The sequence below is a fragment of the Schistocerca americana genome, chromosome 1 (assembly GCF_021461395.2).
Source record: "Schistocerca americana isolate TAMUIC-IGC-003095 chromosome 1, iqSchAmer2.1, whole genome shotgun sequence".
In the NCBI taxonomy this organism is placed as follows: domain Eukaryota; kingdom Metazoa; phylum Arthropoda; class Insecta; order Orthoptera; family Acrididae; genus Schistocerca; species Schistocerca americana.
The window spans coordinates 1212553868-1212573037 of NC_060119.1; positions in this window are offsets into that span (position 1 = coordinate 1212553868).

Here is a 19170-nt window from a genome sequence, read left to right on the forward strand (position 1 = left end):
AATCATTGTAATATTGTTAGACCGATAACACTCACACTGCAGCTGCACTCTTACTCATAAATCAAGGATAGTTGTACAATGTGGTGCTACAGAACGTGAATTGGTGATAAGTTGAGAAAATCGTCGCTAAACACGTATGCTACTAAACACCACTGTTTCCTGCGCATGTATCCCGACGTGAGTACAACCATGCACACGAACACAGGCCGCATAACGAGTTGGCGTACTCTGGATCAGGTGGTCGAGCAACTGCAGGTGTATAGCTTCCCATTCTTGCACCAGTGCCTGTCGGAGCTCCTGAAGTGTCCTAGGGTCTTGAGGACGTGCAGCGAAACGTCGACCGAGAGTATCCCAGACGTGCTCGATGGGGTTTAGGTCTGGAGAACAGGCAGGTGACTCCATTCGCCTGATATCCTCTGTTTCAAGGTACTCCCCCACGATGGCAGCTCGGTGGGGCCGCGCGTTATCATCCATGATGAGGAAGGTGAGACCCATTGCAACCCTGAAAAGGCGGACATATTGGTGCAAAATGATGTCCCGATACACCTGACCTGTTACAGTTCCTCTGTCAAAGACATGCAGGGGTGTACTTGTACCAATCATAATCCCACCCCACACCATCAAACCACGACCTCCATAAGGTGCCTTTCAAGGAGATTGAGGGGTTGGTATCTGGTTCTTGGTTCACGCCAGATAAAAACTCGCCGAGAATCACTGTCCAGACTATTTCTGCACTCGTCCGTGAACATAACCTGGGATCACTGTTCCAATGACCATGTACTGTGTTCTTGACACCAGGCTTTACGGGCTCTACTGTGACCAGGGGTCAGTGGAATGCACCTTGCAGGTCTCCGGGCGAATAAACCATGTCTCTTCAGTCGTCTGTAGACTGTGTGTCTGAAGACAACTGTTCCAGTGGCTGCGGTAAGGTCTCGAGCAAGGCTACCTGCAGTACTCCGTGGCCGTCTGTGGCCACTGACGATGAGATATCGGTCTTCTTGTGATGTTGCACATTGTGGACGTCCCGTACTGTAGCGCCTGGACACGTTTCCTGTCTGCTGAAATCGTTGTCATAATCTTGAGATCACACTTTTTAGCACACAGAGGGCCCGTGCTACGACCTGCTGTGTTTGACCAGCCTCCAGTCGCCGTAGTATTATACCCCTCATAACATCATTAATATGTGTTCTTTGAGCCATTTTCAACACACAGTCACCATTAGCACGTCTGAAAACGTCTGCACACTTACTCGCTGCAACGTATTCCGACGTGTACCAACACACCTCTGCGTATGTGGACTGCTGCCAGCAACACCGTGCGACGACTGCAGGTCAAATGCACCGCATGGTCATACCCCGAGGTGATTCAAACCCGCAAGCCGCCCACCAGAGCGTTGTTTCACCATGTATCAGCATTCTTCTTAATTTATGAGCATGAGTGTAGTAGGGGCCACCCTGCACTATCCGCATGCAACTGTCCCTACTCCAGAATCACACTCACCAAACACCCTTTACAATAGGCAATTGGTAGGGCCATGGGCTTTGCCCATCTGGGCAAAGCCTCCACGGGAAACTGTGGAAAACCGGGAGTGAGGTCAGCCAACCTGGTTTCCAAATCCCATTTCGCATTTTGTTAGTTTTAACTGAAATTTCTTCATTTAAAATGCAATCTTCTTGTTCTATATTTTCACAATTAGTTACTGCACCGAAGCTGGGTGATGTCGGTCGATCTTTCAGGGAAGCTGGGCGCTGCAACGGGGGCTGGTCTCGAATGATGACTCTCTCCCCCACGACTGCTACCCGGATGCGTAGTCGATGGGTCGGGATCGGGTTGTCTCTCTTGGTGGATCAGGTGGTTACGGGCTCGCATCGGGATCAGGAATGGGACGTGGTGGAGATGAAACAGAATGACCAGTCTGAGCCTTCTGACCCCTTACTCTCAATTTCTTCTCGGCCCTGAAATTATTAATAGGTTGGCATACTAACATGTTTCTGCATTGGCATGATCGATTCAGATCGAGTTTTTCTTTGTTCGTTTTTCACGATTCTTTCACATTTGTAACACTTTCGTTAAATGTCACTGTTTTTATATCCTATTTTCATCGAATTACACCGTAGATCAGTCTCAACACCATAGGAATTCTCATGATGTTCCTAATTATGGTATATTGTTTGTACCCTATCAACAGTCACAGGTTGTCTATGGGCATGCACAATTACACTGCACTTATATTTCGATAACTTCATACGCAATTTAATCAGTCACATATTCCCTTATTTACAATGTCATACTACGTTGCTTGCTTCACTGTAAGTCCATTTCCTCAAGTAATATAAACATTTAACCACTAATACATGGTCATTTCTCTCTACATCCGAATCTAACATAGCTCAGCTACCTTTAAGTTTACCTTTTACATGACACTGAAAACTTGGTTGTATAGCAGAAGTCTACCTAACTGTAGTAAAGACAACCACTAGACGACATGTACACACCTGCTCTTTGTTGTCTAGTATCCCCAGAAAAATTGCTCTGCCTCAGCATACTTCTCAGGCAAGTGCGTGAAGTTCACTATCCAGAGCTACTTGGAATCATTTCCTGTCAAAATATTTGCTTCCAGGAAGTACTGACCCTGTCACTCATAAACTACATTATTCTTTATACTTAATGGAGAAAATGAACACATAAAAAAATTAATATTAGTTCTGGAAATAAACACAAAATTATACACGTAGACATAAAAGTATACAATCAGCATCAGCTCTCCTTCCGTGGTTCTGCTGAAAACAATCAAAACTTACTTATCTAAACCTACTACACCTAAAAACTCAATGAAATAGAGTCTCCTTAATATACGAGGTGCGGCTAGAAAAAAACCGGACTGATGCTGGAAAAAGCATTTATTTACAATTATTTGCAATTTCATGTTATCTCCTTCAATGTACTCTCCTCCTCGGTCTCTACACCGCTCCGTACGAATTTTCCACTGTTCATAGCAATGCTGCAGATCATTTTCGGTTAGTCCATACATTACTTCCGTCGCTTTTTCTTTTACTGCTTCAACAGTCTCAAATCTAGTTCCTTTCAAAGCTGACTTGACTTTAGGGAAAAGAAAAAAGTCACAGGGGGCCAAATCAGGTGAGTAGGGTGGATGATCTAAGATGGGAATGTTGTGTTTTGCCAAAAACGTCTTCACTCACAACGCACTGTGAGCTGGGGCATTGTCTTGGTGAAGCATCCATGACTTTTTTCTCCACAAATCGTTCCGTTTTCTCCGTACTCGCTCACGTAGGGTAGCCAGGACGCTAATGTAGTAATGCTGATTCACTGTTTGTCCCTCTGGTACCCAATCAATGTGCACAATCCCTTTGATGTCAAAAAAAAAAAAAAAAAATCATCATTGCCTTGAATTTCGATTTTGACATTCGTGCTTTTTTTTGTCGTGGAGAACCAGGAGTTTTCCAATGCATCGATTGGCGTTTAGTTTCGGGATCGCAAGTAAAAAACCACGATTCATCGCAAGTAATAACATTTTGTAAGAAGGTAGGATCACTTTCAATGTTTTCCAGGATGTCAGAACAAATCATTCTTCGGCGTTCCTTCTGTTCAATTGTGAGACACTTTGGAACCATTTTTGAACACACTTTGTTCATGTTGAAACTTTCATGAAGAATCTGCCTAACACTTTCCTTGTCAACTCCTGTTAACTCAGACACTGCTCTGATCGTTAAACGGCGATCTTGTCGAACAAGTTTACCGATTTTTTCAATGTTTGCATCAGTTTTTGCTGACAATGGCCTACCAGTGCGAGTGTCATCACTGGTGTCTTCGCGGCCATCTTTAAATCGTTTAAACCACTCAAACACTTGTGTTCGCGATAAACAATCATCGCCGTACACTTGTTGTAACATTACAAACGTTTCGCTTGCAGATTTTCCTAGTTTGAAACAAAATTTGATGTTAACACGCTGTTCTTTCTGTACACTCAACATTTTCTGACGAACAGACAAAACGTCAACTACTTAAAACAAACGCCACGGGCAGACTGAGTGCAGGAGGCAGATGAAACTCGAGCAGTAGGCGGAGCGAGAGTCACGTGACAGGCCACGCGACTTTCAGCCTTATTGCATTCGTTTTATTGTTTCACCAGTACTAGTCCGGTTTTTTTCTAGCCACACCTCGTATACAATCTTTATTAGAGATTATGTAACATCAGTACCGATTGTAAGTAGTTTATACAGTGTACTTATGTGTATGTAACTATGATGTGGTTGTTCTTTACTAGATCTTTGAATTGTCAGAGGGAAATTGAAGTTTGTTCAAATGGTTCAAATGGCTCTGAGCACTATGGGACTCAACTGCTGTGGTCATCAGTCCCCTAGAACTTATAACTACTTAAACCTAACTAACCTGAGGACATCACACACATCCATGCCCGAGGCAGGATTCGAACCTGCGACCGTAGCAGTCGCACGGTTCCGGACTGCGCGCCTAGAACCGCGAGACCACCGCGGCCGGCTGAAGTTTGTAATGTACTTATTGTAAAAGACTTAATAATGTTTAAAAGTAGTGAAACTTTATAAAATATAAATGTTGAGAAAGAGAAATTGGTATGTAAAAAACTGGTACATGCTTAGGGATCTTTGACTGTATACTAAAAATAGGGGTAGGGAACCCCCTCCGCTACAGAAGGGGGTTGGCTCGCGCTAAAAGCTAGATTTGGCGGTCGATCTGGGCGGCTACTGGGGGAGCACGCTACGCAGTCAGTGGCTAGCCTTTGTATGGTTAACATCGAAAGTGCCAAGTGAGTCATTTGAAAGCCAATTTATATTGAAATTGCCTCGGATGCAGTTTCGGCTGTCGTATGGTGCTCCTGTTATTATGGAATGGCCCTAAAACGAGGATAATACGCCGCCAAGAAGAATTTATAAAGCGCATTCAACAGCAAGAGTGTGAGACTAGATAGCCGCCACGTGCTTGCCACCACTATTGCGCCACTGCTCCGCCTGCTTCGGGAGCTCAGATATGTATCATAGTATGAAGCAGTATGTTTGTGTGAGTGGTTTTCAGTGATAATTCCAGTGATACAAATATGTGTGTGAACCTTAAAATAGTCCTGATCATGAAACCAATGTAGGGTGCCATCCTAAACGTGCAGAAGACTGAGTATCCTGTTTCTGAATAACTATTGATTTTTGTTTGCATTAAATGTGTCAAAGTTGAGTGCCGAAATCTATAAATGTTGCTAGTTTAATTACCTGCTTCACAGGTAGTGAGAAAGGCACACAAATTGAACTTATACGAAAGCAATTTTGCTTTGATTATTACTATAAACTATTTTCTGAAGTTAATATTTCAATTACTTGCTTTAAAGTATGAACATATAAATTATTTCAAGTGGGGTTAGAAATCAATATTGGCGAATTGCAATTTATTTCTGAAATAGTCTCCATAAAGACAGTTTCAGTTTATGGGTCTCCACTATATTCTTTTCTATTATAAGAAAGATAAATGGTATATTGCACTATCTAAAGAAATCTGACACATTTCCATAATAGGGAGAGTATAAATATAGCTTATGTAGTGTTATTAACTTCATTTGTGGTGTTTGTGTGTTAATTAAACTACAGCTCTTGTCTTGCTAAATTTTAGTATCGTGGTGTGTTGAGTAACATCTTAGTGCTGAATTGGTTAATGGTTGAGATAGTAACTATTATTGGTGTGAGTGAAATATCATATAACTTCCTATGATTGCTTATTTGAGGAAATAGCAACTACTTCTACCCACTACTCAGTTTGTCCGGTAGTCGTGTGTATTCATTGCACTATTTAAAAGGAGTATTAATGAAAGTCACTTTAGCAACTCAGTTTCATTTGTCTTTAAACTTCATGTTTCAAATTATTGTGCCTAATTAGGTTGGCTACCGTTTGTTGTTTCAGTTACGTGAACTTCACTACTTTTATTGCTTCCAAAATAAAACCTTTCAGTTTTCTATTAATTGCCATAGATACGAAATTACTGTTCGATACCCTCTACCCGATAGGTAAACACACGGCCAAAACATTTCTAAATTCCACCCAGAGGGTAACGCTAGCTTGCTATATAGTGTTATACGTGGCTTTTACGTATCAGATCTTAAGGTTCAGTTACAAGGAAACTGCGGCTCGCGTTATAATTGGACTAATTCTAGTTTTCACTTCGCATAGTATTTTTTAATATCATGATAGGGATAGAGTCCCTTCACCTTTCCCGTCACTGGGTAGGCCAACAGATATGCCCCAGGTTGTGGAATCCTTATTATTTCAAACGGTAGAGCAAATAATAATTGCCATTTCTTGATCCGCTTCTTCAACTAAGATGCCTGTGGATGAGTGTGCAACAACACTCTATCCCCTACAGCAAAAGTTTGTACTTGCTTTAACTTATTGTCATAATTTAACTTTCTTTTTCTGGCCTTTTCGGCCATTTTCACTAAAGCCAATTTCATCTTTTCTTCCCAAGTGGGCTTATCATGTGGCACCTTTGGTAGACTGTTCACTCACTCATTCCTTTCTTCCTTTTGAAACATCAATTTCTCTGTTGTAGATACAACTAACAACGGACTGCAATGTGGACAGACCGATCGTTGTATCAGGTCCCAGTTTATCAGCCTGCTTATTTCTTCACTTACTGATTTCTTCAATCCCCATGGAATTGTATACGATTTATTACAATATGTATCATGAGTAAACACCTACAAATGGCACGTAAATCCCTTAATAATTACTGGCCTTTCTTCAAAAATCCGGATATATTACCCCAAAAGATCTACCAACTGATCATTTTGTTCGTTTTCCAATCCATCAGCTTCCTTTGCCTTTTCTTCTACTTGTTCTGATATCACGATTATCTTGCTTTCCTTTACCTATTCTGTACGTTGACATCTCCTTTCTGTTCTAATGAGCTTAATACCACGCCCAGGACAGTAATTTCCAATGCTCCTTTCTTCCCTGATCAGATGAACTTCTGCCATTTCCCCATTATCACAAAAACTGACTATCGGACGAGAAGTCTGTTCTTAAGTCCTTCTCCTTCATAGTCTCTAATCCGATGATACAATCTTTTATTAATTTTTGAATTGCTAGGGACACACATCTTATAGCTGTATTTCCTATTCTAACTTCTAGCAAAGTTGTATCGGGACAGGTTGCGAGCGTGTACCTAAGGCTTCAATGATCTTACAGTTTCGGATCGGCAACGTCGGTAACTCAGTCATCTGGGATAGCCGTTTAAAGGAATTCTTGGAGATCGCATTTATCGAAGCTCCGGTATCCAAGATTACTCTGATAGGTATGTCTAATATTTCGTCATGGATCGCTGATATTGGCAGTTTATTAGAAACTTGTTCCCCAGGATTTACGTCTTCCGTTAACTCCTCAATGATCCTCATTCCAGCGTTGTATCTAAAGCAGTTTACAGGTGATTGCCTATCCCCATTACTATTTTATCGACCGTACCTCTTGGGCGTGGTCAGGTCGGATTCAGTTTACATTTCTCGGTCTAGCCAGTCCTTTGTTGTCATCGGTTGCTTCGACTGTGACCGGTGATTGCTCTCGCCAGGCTTGATTATTTGTTGGCCTTGGCCTTACCTCGTATATGGTTTGCTTACTTTGTCCTTGATTTTTACGGTCATTATATACGTGATTGTACCTCCTTTCAAATCGCCTCTGTTTCTGTTCGGCTCATAATTTCTTCCATTATTCTGCTGTTCCATGCAGTTTGCTCCATTGTTGTAACCATTATTCATATTTACTCTTCGTTGATCCATTGTGGACCATGGGACAACGGCTGGCATGTATTTCTTGATGCAATAATTTACCTACAGCCGTATGTATTGTAGAAATTTATTTTATGAACTTCCTATGTGCTACCAGTTTCGGCATTACGTGTGGGGCCTGAAGATGGCTTCAGTGTAATGCCGAAACTGGTAGCACATAAGAAGCTCATAAAATAAATTTCTACAATACCTACGGCTGTTGGTAAATTATTGCATCAAGAAAATTATTCATATTGGTTCGATGAAAATTATCCATTTGTCTTCCATTCATTCTTCCGTTATTACTGTTATAAACTAACTGCCTATTTTCCATTTGACAGGATTTATTGTAATTAATTCTTCCACTTTGTTCCTCCTGTAGCAAATCGATTGAATCTACTGCAGACATGAATTCTTCCAGATTACCTACTGAAACATGCAGCTGTTTTTCCCTTATCTCCATAGGAAGCTGAGCTTTGATGATCATTATCACAATTTTGTGATCTATTGGTTGATCCCAATATCTTGCTTTATTCAAATAGTTTTCGGAGTAACTCCGTAAGTTCCCTTTTCGGTAAGAGAAGGGTCCCGGGTTATGTCCTTCCTTCTTCGATCTCTCCTAAATGCCTCTTCACCAATATCTATTGACGAATGCCTTCTCAAATTCTTCGTAGGTTTGGCTCTTGTTTATTATGTCAGTCACCCACAGACTACCATCGCCTTGGATGTATCCTGGTACATATTCGATTTTCTGTCGATCAGACTAAACTCGTGGTAACACTCTTCTGAATCGTCTGATAAATACAACAGGATTTAATGTCTTCTTTTCCGGAAAAAATATTTGGAATAGCCTCTGCTTTAACATTTTCTCTTCCAAGATAGATTTGTTATAATTACTTATAGATGACATATTTCCATACATCTGTTCGTTTGTATCTGGGTACAGCTCATCAACCCCATGATTGCACATCGAGCCCTGATTTCTGCCTTTTGATCTACACTCTGGGCTGGCTTCCTTTGTTTCTCCCCTAGCCGCCCCCCCCCCCCCCCCGCCCCACAGTTCTTGTATCCTTTGAGTGCACGTTTGCAAATTCTGTGTAACCTCTCCTTTCCATCTTTGGAACACGGTTCCTATCTGCTCGCGAATTCCCTTCAACGCTTGATCTATTCGGCGAGATAAAGGTAGGTCTTCACTTACTACACTCCTGGAAATGGAAAAAAGAACACATTGACACCGGTGTGTCAGACCCACCATACTTGCTCCGGACACTGCGAGAGGGCTGTACAAGCAATGATCACACGCACGGCACAGCGGACACACCAGGAACAGCGGTGTTGGCCGTCGAATGGCGCTAGCTGCGCAGCATTTGTGCACCGCCGCCGTCAGTGTCAGCCAGTTTGCCGTGGCATACGGAGCTCCATCGCAGTCTTTAACACTGGTAGCATGCCGCGACAGCGTGGACGTGAACCGTATGTGCAGTTGACGGACTTTGAGCGAGGGCGTATAGTGGGCATGCGGGAGGCCGGGTGGACGTACCGCCGAATTGCTCAACACGTGGGGCGTGAGGTCTCCACAGTACATCGATGTTGTCGCCAGTGGTCGGCGGAAGGTGCACGTGCCCGTCGACCTGGGACCGGACCGCAGCGACGCACGGATGCACGCCAAGACCGTAGGATCCTACGCAGTGCCGTAGGGGACCGCACCGCCACTTCCCAGCAAATTAGGGACACTGTTGCTCCTGGGGTATCGGCGAGAACCATTCGCAACCGTCTCCATGAAGCTGGGCTACGGTCCCGCACACCGTTAGGCCGTCTTCCGCTCACGCCCCAACATCGTGCAGCCCGCCTCCAGTGGTGTCGCGACAGGCGTGAATGGAGGGACGAATGGAGACGTGTCGTCTTCAGCGATGAGAGTCGCATCTGCCTTGGTGCCAATGATGGTCGTATGCGTGTTTGGCGCCGTGCAGGTGAGCGCCACAATCAGGACTGCATACGACCGAGGCACACAGGGCCAACACCCGGCATCATGGTGTGGGGAGCGATCTCCTACACTGGCCGTACACCACTGGTGATCGTCGAGGGGACACTGAATGGTGCACGGTACATCCAAACCGTCATCGAACCCATCGTTCTACCATTCCTAGACCGGCAAGGGAACTTGCTGTTCCAATAGGACAATGCACGTCCGCATGTATCCCGTGCCACCCAACGTGCTCTAGAAGGTGTAAGTCAACTACCCTGGCCAGCAAGATCTCCGGATATGTCCCCCATTGAGCATGTTTGGGACTGGATGAAGCGTCGTCTCACGCGGTCTGCACGTCCAGCACGAACGCTGGTCCAACTGAGGCGCCAGGTGGAAATGGCATGGCAAGCCGTTCCACAGGACTACATCCAGCATCTGTACGATCGTCTCCATGGGAGAATAGCAGCCTGCATTGCTGCGAAAGGTGGATATACACTGTACTAGTGCCGACATTGTGCATGCTCTGTTGCCTGTGTCTATGTGCCTGTGGTTCTGTCAGTGTGATCATGTGATGTATCTGACCCCAGGAATGTGTCAATAAAGTTTCCCCTTCCTGGGACAATGAATTTACGGTGTTCTTATTTCAATTTCCAGGAGTGTATATTCTCTACTGGTTGCTTGATACCTTTATTAACACACAATATCACCTGCTGTTCCATATCCACTACCCAGTCGTCTAATTTTTGCTTAAACTGCTGGGTTATTTCTTGGAGCTTTTGTCCCATTCGTCCTTCACATCCGGACGTTATTTCCTTTACTGTTGAGGCCAGGTTTTGTGCCTCAACTTCCGCCTTTCGTTGTGTCCCCCGCACGATTTCAATTTCACTGTTTAGTCTCTTTATTTCTATCGGAAATTGTTCGTGGGTTTGCTTCATACTATTTATTTATTTGCTAATTGCTGTCTGATCATTTGTCAAAGTGCTCACATCAGCTAATATTTTAACAAAATCTTACCTTGTGGGCAGTTCGTTCACTTTATTTGTTATGCACTTTACTTTCTCGGCTAACTCTGCCTGTTCTGTAACAAAATTACTCACAGTGGTAGTCAGATTTGTTACTTCAGCCACTACATTTGCCTGTTCCTCAGCTATGGTTTCTACATTTGCAGAAATAGCCTCCTGCGCAGCTAACGTATTCGCTTGCTCAGCAAACAGTTTCGTCTGAGTAGCAGACATGTTGAACTATTCTGCAGCTAAACTAGCTACGATATTGGTCAAAAGTTTCATTTGATTTAAGAGCTCAGCCATAGGATCCTTGGATTCTCCTTGGACAGCATCTACCTTTTGCCCTGGGTTTTGTTCATCACCACTGGACTGCACATTCTCTTCCTGCTCCCTCTGCGTTCTAAACTGTGATCTGGTTTTTAACCATAAGAATTCACTTGTTCACTATTCTTTCAATTACTTTTCTCTGGACACTGAGCCATGGCTAGCTGGCGCCAGTCTTATTTTGTTCCTGTATCGTTGAGATCGATTGTGGTTGAGGTAAACTATCTTTGCTTTTCGCGTGTCCTATCCTGGGGCTGGGTAGGAGAAGCGAGTTGGTTGTTAGCCTTCGACGGGTAACCCTCGAGATCTCGTGACATTCGCGGGGAGACGCGTGTCAACGGCTGCCTAACGAGCGTGATGACCGTTACACGTTGTGGCGGAAATTGGTTGGGCGTTTTGCGGACGTGGGCAGCTTGGAGATACAAGTTCTGTGACTTCGCTGGGAACAAAACTTGAAGGGAAGCGGTGAGGCTGTGGAACCCGCTCCCTCGTATTGTGTACCTGATATGGAGTAACCCGTCATAATTGAGTTTGTACACCGACGCACTCAGAGATTTTAAACTTTATTATTATGGTGAGATTTTCATAGTCGAAGACAGTGTAGACGAGTTCAGTTGGCCTAGTTAAATGGTGGCCGTTACTTGAAAATTTTCTCAAACGTTTTGCTAGTGCTTCGTGATTTTATATTGCCGTTTTTAAAGGCTGCACTCTATCAATACAGTTGTACATGTGTAGGTGCGTCAAAGGTTCTGCCGAGTGTTTCTATGTTTCAGAGTTATTGGAATGTCTTTGTGATTCGGGCAGACACTTCTGGTTGTTCAGATGGTTAAAATGGCTCTGAGCACTATGAGACTTAACATCTGAGGTCATCAGTCTCCTAGAACTTAAGACTACTTAAACCTAACTAACCTAAGGACATCACACACATCCATGCCCCAGGCAGGATTCGATACTGCGACCGTAGCAGACGCGCGGTTCCGAACTGAAGTGCGTAGAATCGCTCGCCCACCCCGGCCGGCACTTTTGATCGTGCCAGCGCCTTGGCGCAGAGTGAAATTTCATCCGAGGTCTAGGCCTGGCTGTGTTTAAGAACCTGGTCCCTACCGGAGTTGTTCACATATCGCCTTCGACAGTTTAGTATTTATCTTCCTTCCGTCAAGGTGGGTTAAGCTGGTAGATATATACAGGCTGGTCCACGGACAGTCACCGGGCCAAATATCTCACGAAATAAGCATCAAATGAACTACAGAAAACGAAACTCGTCTAGGTTGAAGGGGAAACCATATGGCGCTATGGTTGGCCCGCTAGATGGTGCTGCCATAGTTCAAACGGATATCAACTTTTTTTTAAATAGGAACCATTATTATTACATATTCCTGTAGTACGTAAAGAAATATGAATGTTTTAGTTGGACCACTTTTTTCGCTTTGTGATATATGGCGCTGTAATACTCACAAACATAAAAAAACAGCAGTTGATGTCCGTTTGACCTATGGCAGCGTCACCTAGCGGGCCAACCATAGCGCCATCTGGTTTCCCCCTTCAAGCTATACAAGTTTCGTTCTTTGTAGTTTTTTCGTTTAACGCTTATTTCGTGAGATATTTGGCCCGGTCACGATCAGTGAACCACCCTGTATAATGTATGTAACCTGTTTGTATTGTAAGTAGGCTGTTTATGTTTTCTTATTGGCAACGTTACGTAGCGCTCAATATGAAAATCACTGGCTGTGCTGTGTGCAGTCTGTGGCTAGTTTGCATTGTTGTCTGCAATTGTAGTGTTGGGCAGCGGCAGCTGGCTGTGAACAGCGCGTAGCGTTGCGCAGTTGGAGGTGAGCCGCCAGCAGTGGTGAATGTGGGGAGAGAGATGGCGGAGATTTGTAATTTGTCATGAACTGATATATATATTATGACTTGTGATGATATTAAGGTAAATACATTGTTTGTTCTCTATTAATATCTTTCATTTGCTAACTATCCCTATCAGTAGTTAGTGCCTTCCATAGTTTGAATATTTTATTTAGCTGGCAGTAGTGGCGCTCGCTGTATTGCAGTAGCTTGAGCAGCGAAGATTTTTGTGAGGTAAGTGATTTGTGAAAGGTATAGTTTAATGTTAGTCAGGGCCATTCTTTTGTAGGGAATTTTGAAAGTCAGATTGCGTTGCGCTAAAAATATTGTATGTCAGTTTAAGGACAGTCTTGTATAAATTGTTAAAAGGGGAAGTTTCATATGTCGACCCTTAGCCTAGGATACCTCACTGGAATCTTCTGATTTTTTTCTTGTAGTTTGTGTAATTAGTGTAGATTTTGTTTATTGCTAGCGCGTAATTATAGAGAGAATTTCCTTTGTAGTTGCAGTCTTTCATTGTGGTACAGTAAAACAGTTGTAGCATGCATGCAGTTTTACACCAAGTATTTCTCAGCAGCGCGTGCAATTAACTAGATATTTTTTCAGTGTTATGTTAATGTGTTCTCTTATTTTTGCTCTTCAAATTGTGCTTTTTCTGTGTTGTCGTGTGAAATATTGTGACAATAATGGCGTGTGAAAAACGTAATACTAGGCTCCAAAGTAAACTGAGAAATGACAGTGAAGACGAAAGCAGTGTGTTAGCGCCGCAGAGTAATGAATTAACAGACATTCAAAGTAGTAATTTGGTAACTGTGCATAGGGAAATGGAGCGGGCGGCAAACAATGGCGTGGACAGTGAAACAATTAGTGAAGAGGGACGCATTATCGAACGATCGGTCGGCAACAGCTCGCCTCAGGAATCCGAAAACAGGAAAACAATCACTACAGGTCACATCCGTCACAATTCCGTGACGACAGAAACGATAACTGGACGCGACAAGGCTATTCTCACCACACAAATCGTGACCAAAATAGACACCACCCGTATGACAACCGTTGGCAGAGTAGTCATAATTACAGGGAAAGATCACCTCTCCGCAGTTATGACTATCACAGAGACAATCAGAGAAACAGACAATATGGGAACCAAAATAACTATTATCAAGGGAGACAGAATAACTTTAGACGCAACGGTCCAGCGCGCAGTTACGATTCAGGGAGAAATTCTCCACCACGTGACCGACAAGAAAGATACTATCAAATCTACCGACATGACGACAGACGATATGATCGTAACGACAGACCTGAATTGCATCAGAACTGGCGAGATTTAAACAGAGCAGGGCCCTCTCGAGGAGGTGAATTTGTAGAAGTTAGGTCTCCAAATCCCAATAACGACGCGCGCCAACAAAGAGACAATAGGCAATGACTCACACCGCTGGCAGCCACAAAACATACTTATGAACCTGACGACGCAGCTGCCGTAGCTAGTAATTACGTAAAAATGGAAGACATTAGGGACATCTTACTCCAGGAACACGACATAAAACATAACAACATTGCATATCCTGTGATTCACATTACAGTAAATGACATAAAATTTACGGCAGTACTTGACTCTGGCAGTCCCATTTCAGTAATCAGTGAAACAGCCTTTAGCAAATGCAACAAATCGAACGATTGCCCCACACTTCCGTTACGTAAGATTAAATTACAAGGTGCAATCTTTGGAAAAAGTGTAGATGTACGCCAACAAACCAACTTAGAATTCTTTTGTCAAAGCCACAGCTTCTCTATGAACTTTCTTATTGTTCCATTATTGTCGACGGAAATTATACTGGGAGTAGACTTTTTAAATGAATACAAAGCAATCTTAAGCTTTCACGATGCTGAAATAAGTTTAGAAAAAGAAGGTAAGTCAGTAGCTTTGAAATTTGAAGATTGGCTCTCAAACCATGACGAGGAAATTAATCGGCTTTACCTTCTGTTAGACAACAGTTCGGAATTTTCGACGGAACTTGACACTAACAATAACTCTGCAAGTACTGACAGGGATGACATCGACGGCATATTTGAAATTAATGAGTTAATTCAGAATAAAATTCAAGCAATTGAGAATTGTAATGACACTGATAGGCAGGACCTTTTTGAAATTTTACAAGCACATTCCACAGTTTTTACTCACAAAACAGGAACAATCAAGGGATTTCAATACCAATTTCGTGTTCGTGAGCATACTAAATTTTGTGTTAGACCATACGTAATTCCAGCACATTATAGGGACCGTGTTAGAACAGAAATACAATCTATGCTTGACGAGGGCATTATTGAGCCTGCAGTAAGCTCATACAACAATCCGTTACATGTTGTTGAGAAGAAAAATGGATCGATCAGACTTGTCTTAGATTCGAGACAAATCAATACTATCATTATTCCTGAAACAGACAGGCCGCAGACGATGGAAGAACTTCTTCAAAATTTTAATGGTGTAAAAGTGTTGTCTTCCATTGATCTCAGATCCAGCTTTTATCAGATCGAACTTCATCCAGAATGCAGAAAATACACAGCTTTCCTTTGTTTCGGCGTTTGTTATCAGTTTCGGAAACTTCCCTTTGGTTTGAACATTTCTTCGGCAGCATTCATTCGTGGGTTAAATTCCATATTACCTGAGTTCTTAAAACGTCACATCACCTTATATGTGGACGATATTCTGATAGCAGAAGCTTCATGGGAACAACATAATCGCATTCTCAACAGTTTGTTACATATTTTTGCAGAATCTGGAATTACAGTTAACTTGGAAAAGTCTGAATTCGGTAGGACAAAAGTGAAGTTTTTGGGACATATTATTTCTTCTGAAGGCATTCAGCCGGATCCTGAAAAGTTAGAAGCAATCAGAGCCATTCCAGTTCCATCTACAAAAAGACAAGTCCGCAGTTTTCTAGGTCTCGTAAATTTTTACCGTCGTTTTCTGAATATGCAAATTCTTGTTACACCAAAACTTTGTTCTCTCACTGGAAAAAATACTATTTGGAACTGGGACGAACAAGCACAATTGGAATTCAATTCTCTGAAAGAAGCGTTACTTCACGCGCCAATCTTAGCTCATCCAGATCTGTCACAAGATTTCTGCCTTAGCACGGATTCTTCTAAAGTCGGTCTTGGTGCCCATTTATTTCAAGAAGCCATAGAAAATGACACTACCGTTCAGAAAACCATTGCTTTTGCTAGCCGAGTGCTAACAAAATCTGAAAAAAATTATTCCGTTACTGAATTAGAAGCTTTAGCTATCGTTTGGGCATTTAACAAATTCCGTTTCTTTCTTTCTGGTAAGCACGTAAAAGTATACAGTGATCATCGTGCATTACAATTTCTTATGTCCTCAAAATTAAATCATGACAGGTTAAAACGTTGGGCATTGTTTCTGCAAGAATTCCGCTTCACAATAGTCTACATTCCCGGCAAGGAGAACATTGTTGCGGACGCACTGTCACGCGCACCGGCTGGGCTTGAGAAAAGTAACACAGAAGGCAACCTCGAGAAAAATTTCAGTATTCTTTACATTCAGAAAGTCGCCTTTGAAAACTTCATCACCACATCTTTAAAGGACATTGCTCATGAACAAGATAAAGATCCGATTTGGAAAGACATCAAGAGCAAATGGCATGAAAAGACACACACACAGATTCGGCATTATTATCTGGTTAGAAACAACATACTGTTCAAACGCTGCACTGTTGATGACAAGCTATGGGTACTTTGCATTCCTGACGATTTTGTTAATAAGCTCATTTGGTACATTCATTTCAGCTACGCACATTTTGGTCCACGAAAATGTTATCATATTCTTCGAACGACTTGTTATTTTAACAATATGGAAAAAAGAATTCGAAGAGTCTTGTCTATTTGTAAACTTTGTCAAAAGGCGAAACCATCTACTGTCTCACATCGTGCTCCGTTGTTTCCTATCATTCCTTCTAAATTAAAAGAATTTGCTGCTGTTGATCTCTTGGGACCGCTTGTCAGAACATCTAATGGATTTTCGTACGTTCTAGTCGCTGTTGAACTTACTTCAAAATTTGTTTCTTTCACACCGTTACGTAAAGCCACCGGACGGTCTGTATCCAACGCCTTTGTTAAAAATTTCTTACGTGAAGTTGGACACGTTAGTAAAGTCATTTCAGATAACGGACCGCAATTCAGATCTGCTGTTTGGTCACGCATGCTTCGCAACCATAAAATCAAACCTGTTTTTATTTCATTGTACTCACCACATTGTAACCCATCTGAACGGATTATGAAAGAAATCAATAAGCTTTGCAGACTTTATTGTCACAGAAAGCATCAGCATTGGGACAGATATTTACACTTATTTCAAAATGTGCTGAATGAAATGCCTCATGATTCCACTGCTTTACCACCTACTCTTGTACTAAAGAATGAAGAACCACCGAACAGAATCAGAGAGCTTGTACCTTTCCCAAATACACGTAAACTTCGACACAAAGACATAATTGATTTGGCTCTTAAAAATATAAAATCTGCAGCAGACAAAAGGAGAAAACTACACGGTAAAGCAAATGCAGAGAAATTGTATATTGGTCAGAAAGTTCTCATTAAAGCTCATTCATTGTCACATAAGAAGAAACACTTGAGTCACAAATTCTTTCTAGTTTACAATGGACCTTACAGAATCCGACGTATACCACATGATAATTGTGTTGAAGTTGAAACTCTGAGTACTAGGAAGAGTAAAGGTTTACACCACATTTCACATGTAAAACCATTTATTGAGAGATAATCTGCTTTTTAACTTTGTCTTTGCCATAAAACGTTTCACTTCACATTTCTAGTATGCTTTGTCAGATTTAGAATCTGTTAACATGTAACAATGTTTGAAGTGAAATATCCAGTCAAGAACCAAGAGAACTTATTGAAACAGAAATGACGAATGCATTGTTATAGTGAACAGACGTCACAGTGTTATTGTGTGTGTACATTCTTGCTTGTTTGTTGCACGATTACGTAACGACTATAAGGCTCACATACTTAGAACATTTACCAGTACTGCTAATGAGATTTTAATGCAACATTTTGGTTTACTTGAAAATACATTCCGGATTTAAAGTACTTTCTGTGAGATACCAGATGAGACAATAGTAAGTTTATGTGACAGCTACACGATTTTATCACGACGCTACTAATGAGTGACAATTTACAACGTTGATTATGCGGTGTTTCTGTTTTATATCTGCACAGTTTTTCTGTATTATTCTGGAAAGTAAAACATGTTTTAGTAGTAACTTTTATGGTATAGCTACAAGGAGACAGCCTTTTCTGTAGCACAACAATACGTTACAGCACAGTACTTTCTTCATCACGGCAATAAGCGTAATAAGTATGATATCTATACGCAAAGCATTTCACTTTGTTTATCATGAGGTCAGTACATTGACTTCTGCAGAACTTAGCTTTCGGAGGACGATAACTACGACACTTCCACAGAGATTATGTTGCAACAAGACGCACATTTAGCGCTACAGGACACGTATTTGAGTGATCAATTTTGTACTAAAAACATTTATTTTCAAAGATATTTGAAACACAATGATACAAAGTTTTTCTGTGATACATTTCATTCCATTGCAATAATCTGTAGCACCTGAGGGTATAATTACATTAATCCTCAGGGGGGTACGTGCTTACTTTGTGTACCATGTGTGTGGCAACCACAAGGAACCCTAGCTAATATGGTATTTGCTTATACAACTTTACACATCGGTACCATATTTCTCTAACACACAATTTACACAGCTATCTGATCATTTAACTGAGAGAGACAAACATTTATTTTTACTACATCAGTGACACATGTTTACGTAATTACACCGTTGGATAACTTCACACTTACGAAATTGTATTTTGTCTGTACTGTGTGAACTCTTCATATTTTTTTGGAACCATTGTGATACTATGAGAGCTTTGAATGATGTATTTGGTAAGGGAGCATGATTTTAAAGTACGTTTGAGGCAGATGACACTTTTGACATGAGCAGAGAATTTTTTTAATTATTGGAGGAAGCTACGACGATTTTGAGATTTGACTGAGGTGTTATGATGTTATTTTTACGACGACGATGTGTATTATGCTGCTGAGGTATGTTTACGATTAATAGGCTGAGACTATATGAGTTATTTGATTATGCTTCATATTTATAATGACGAAATATTGACGAGT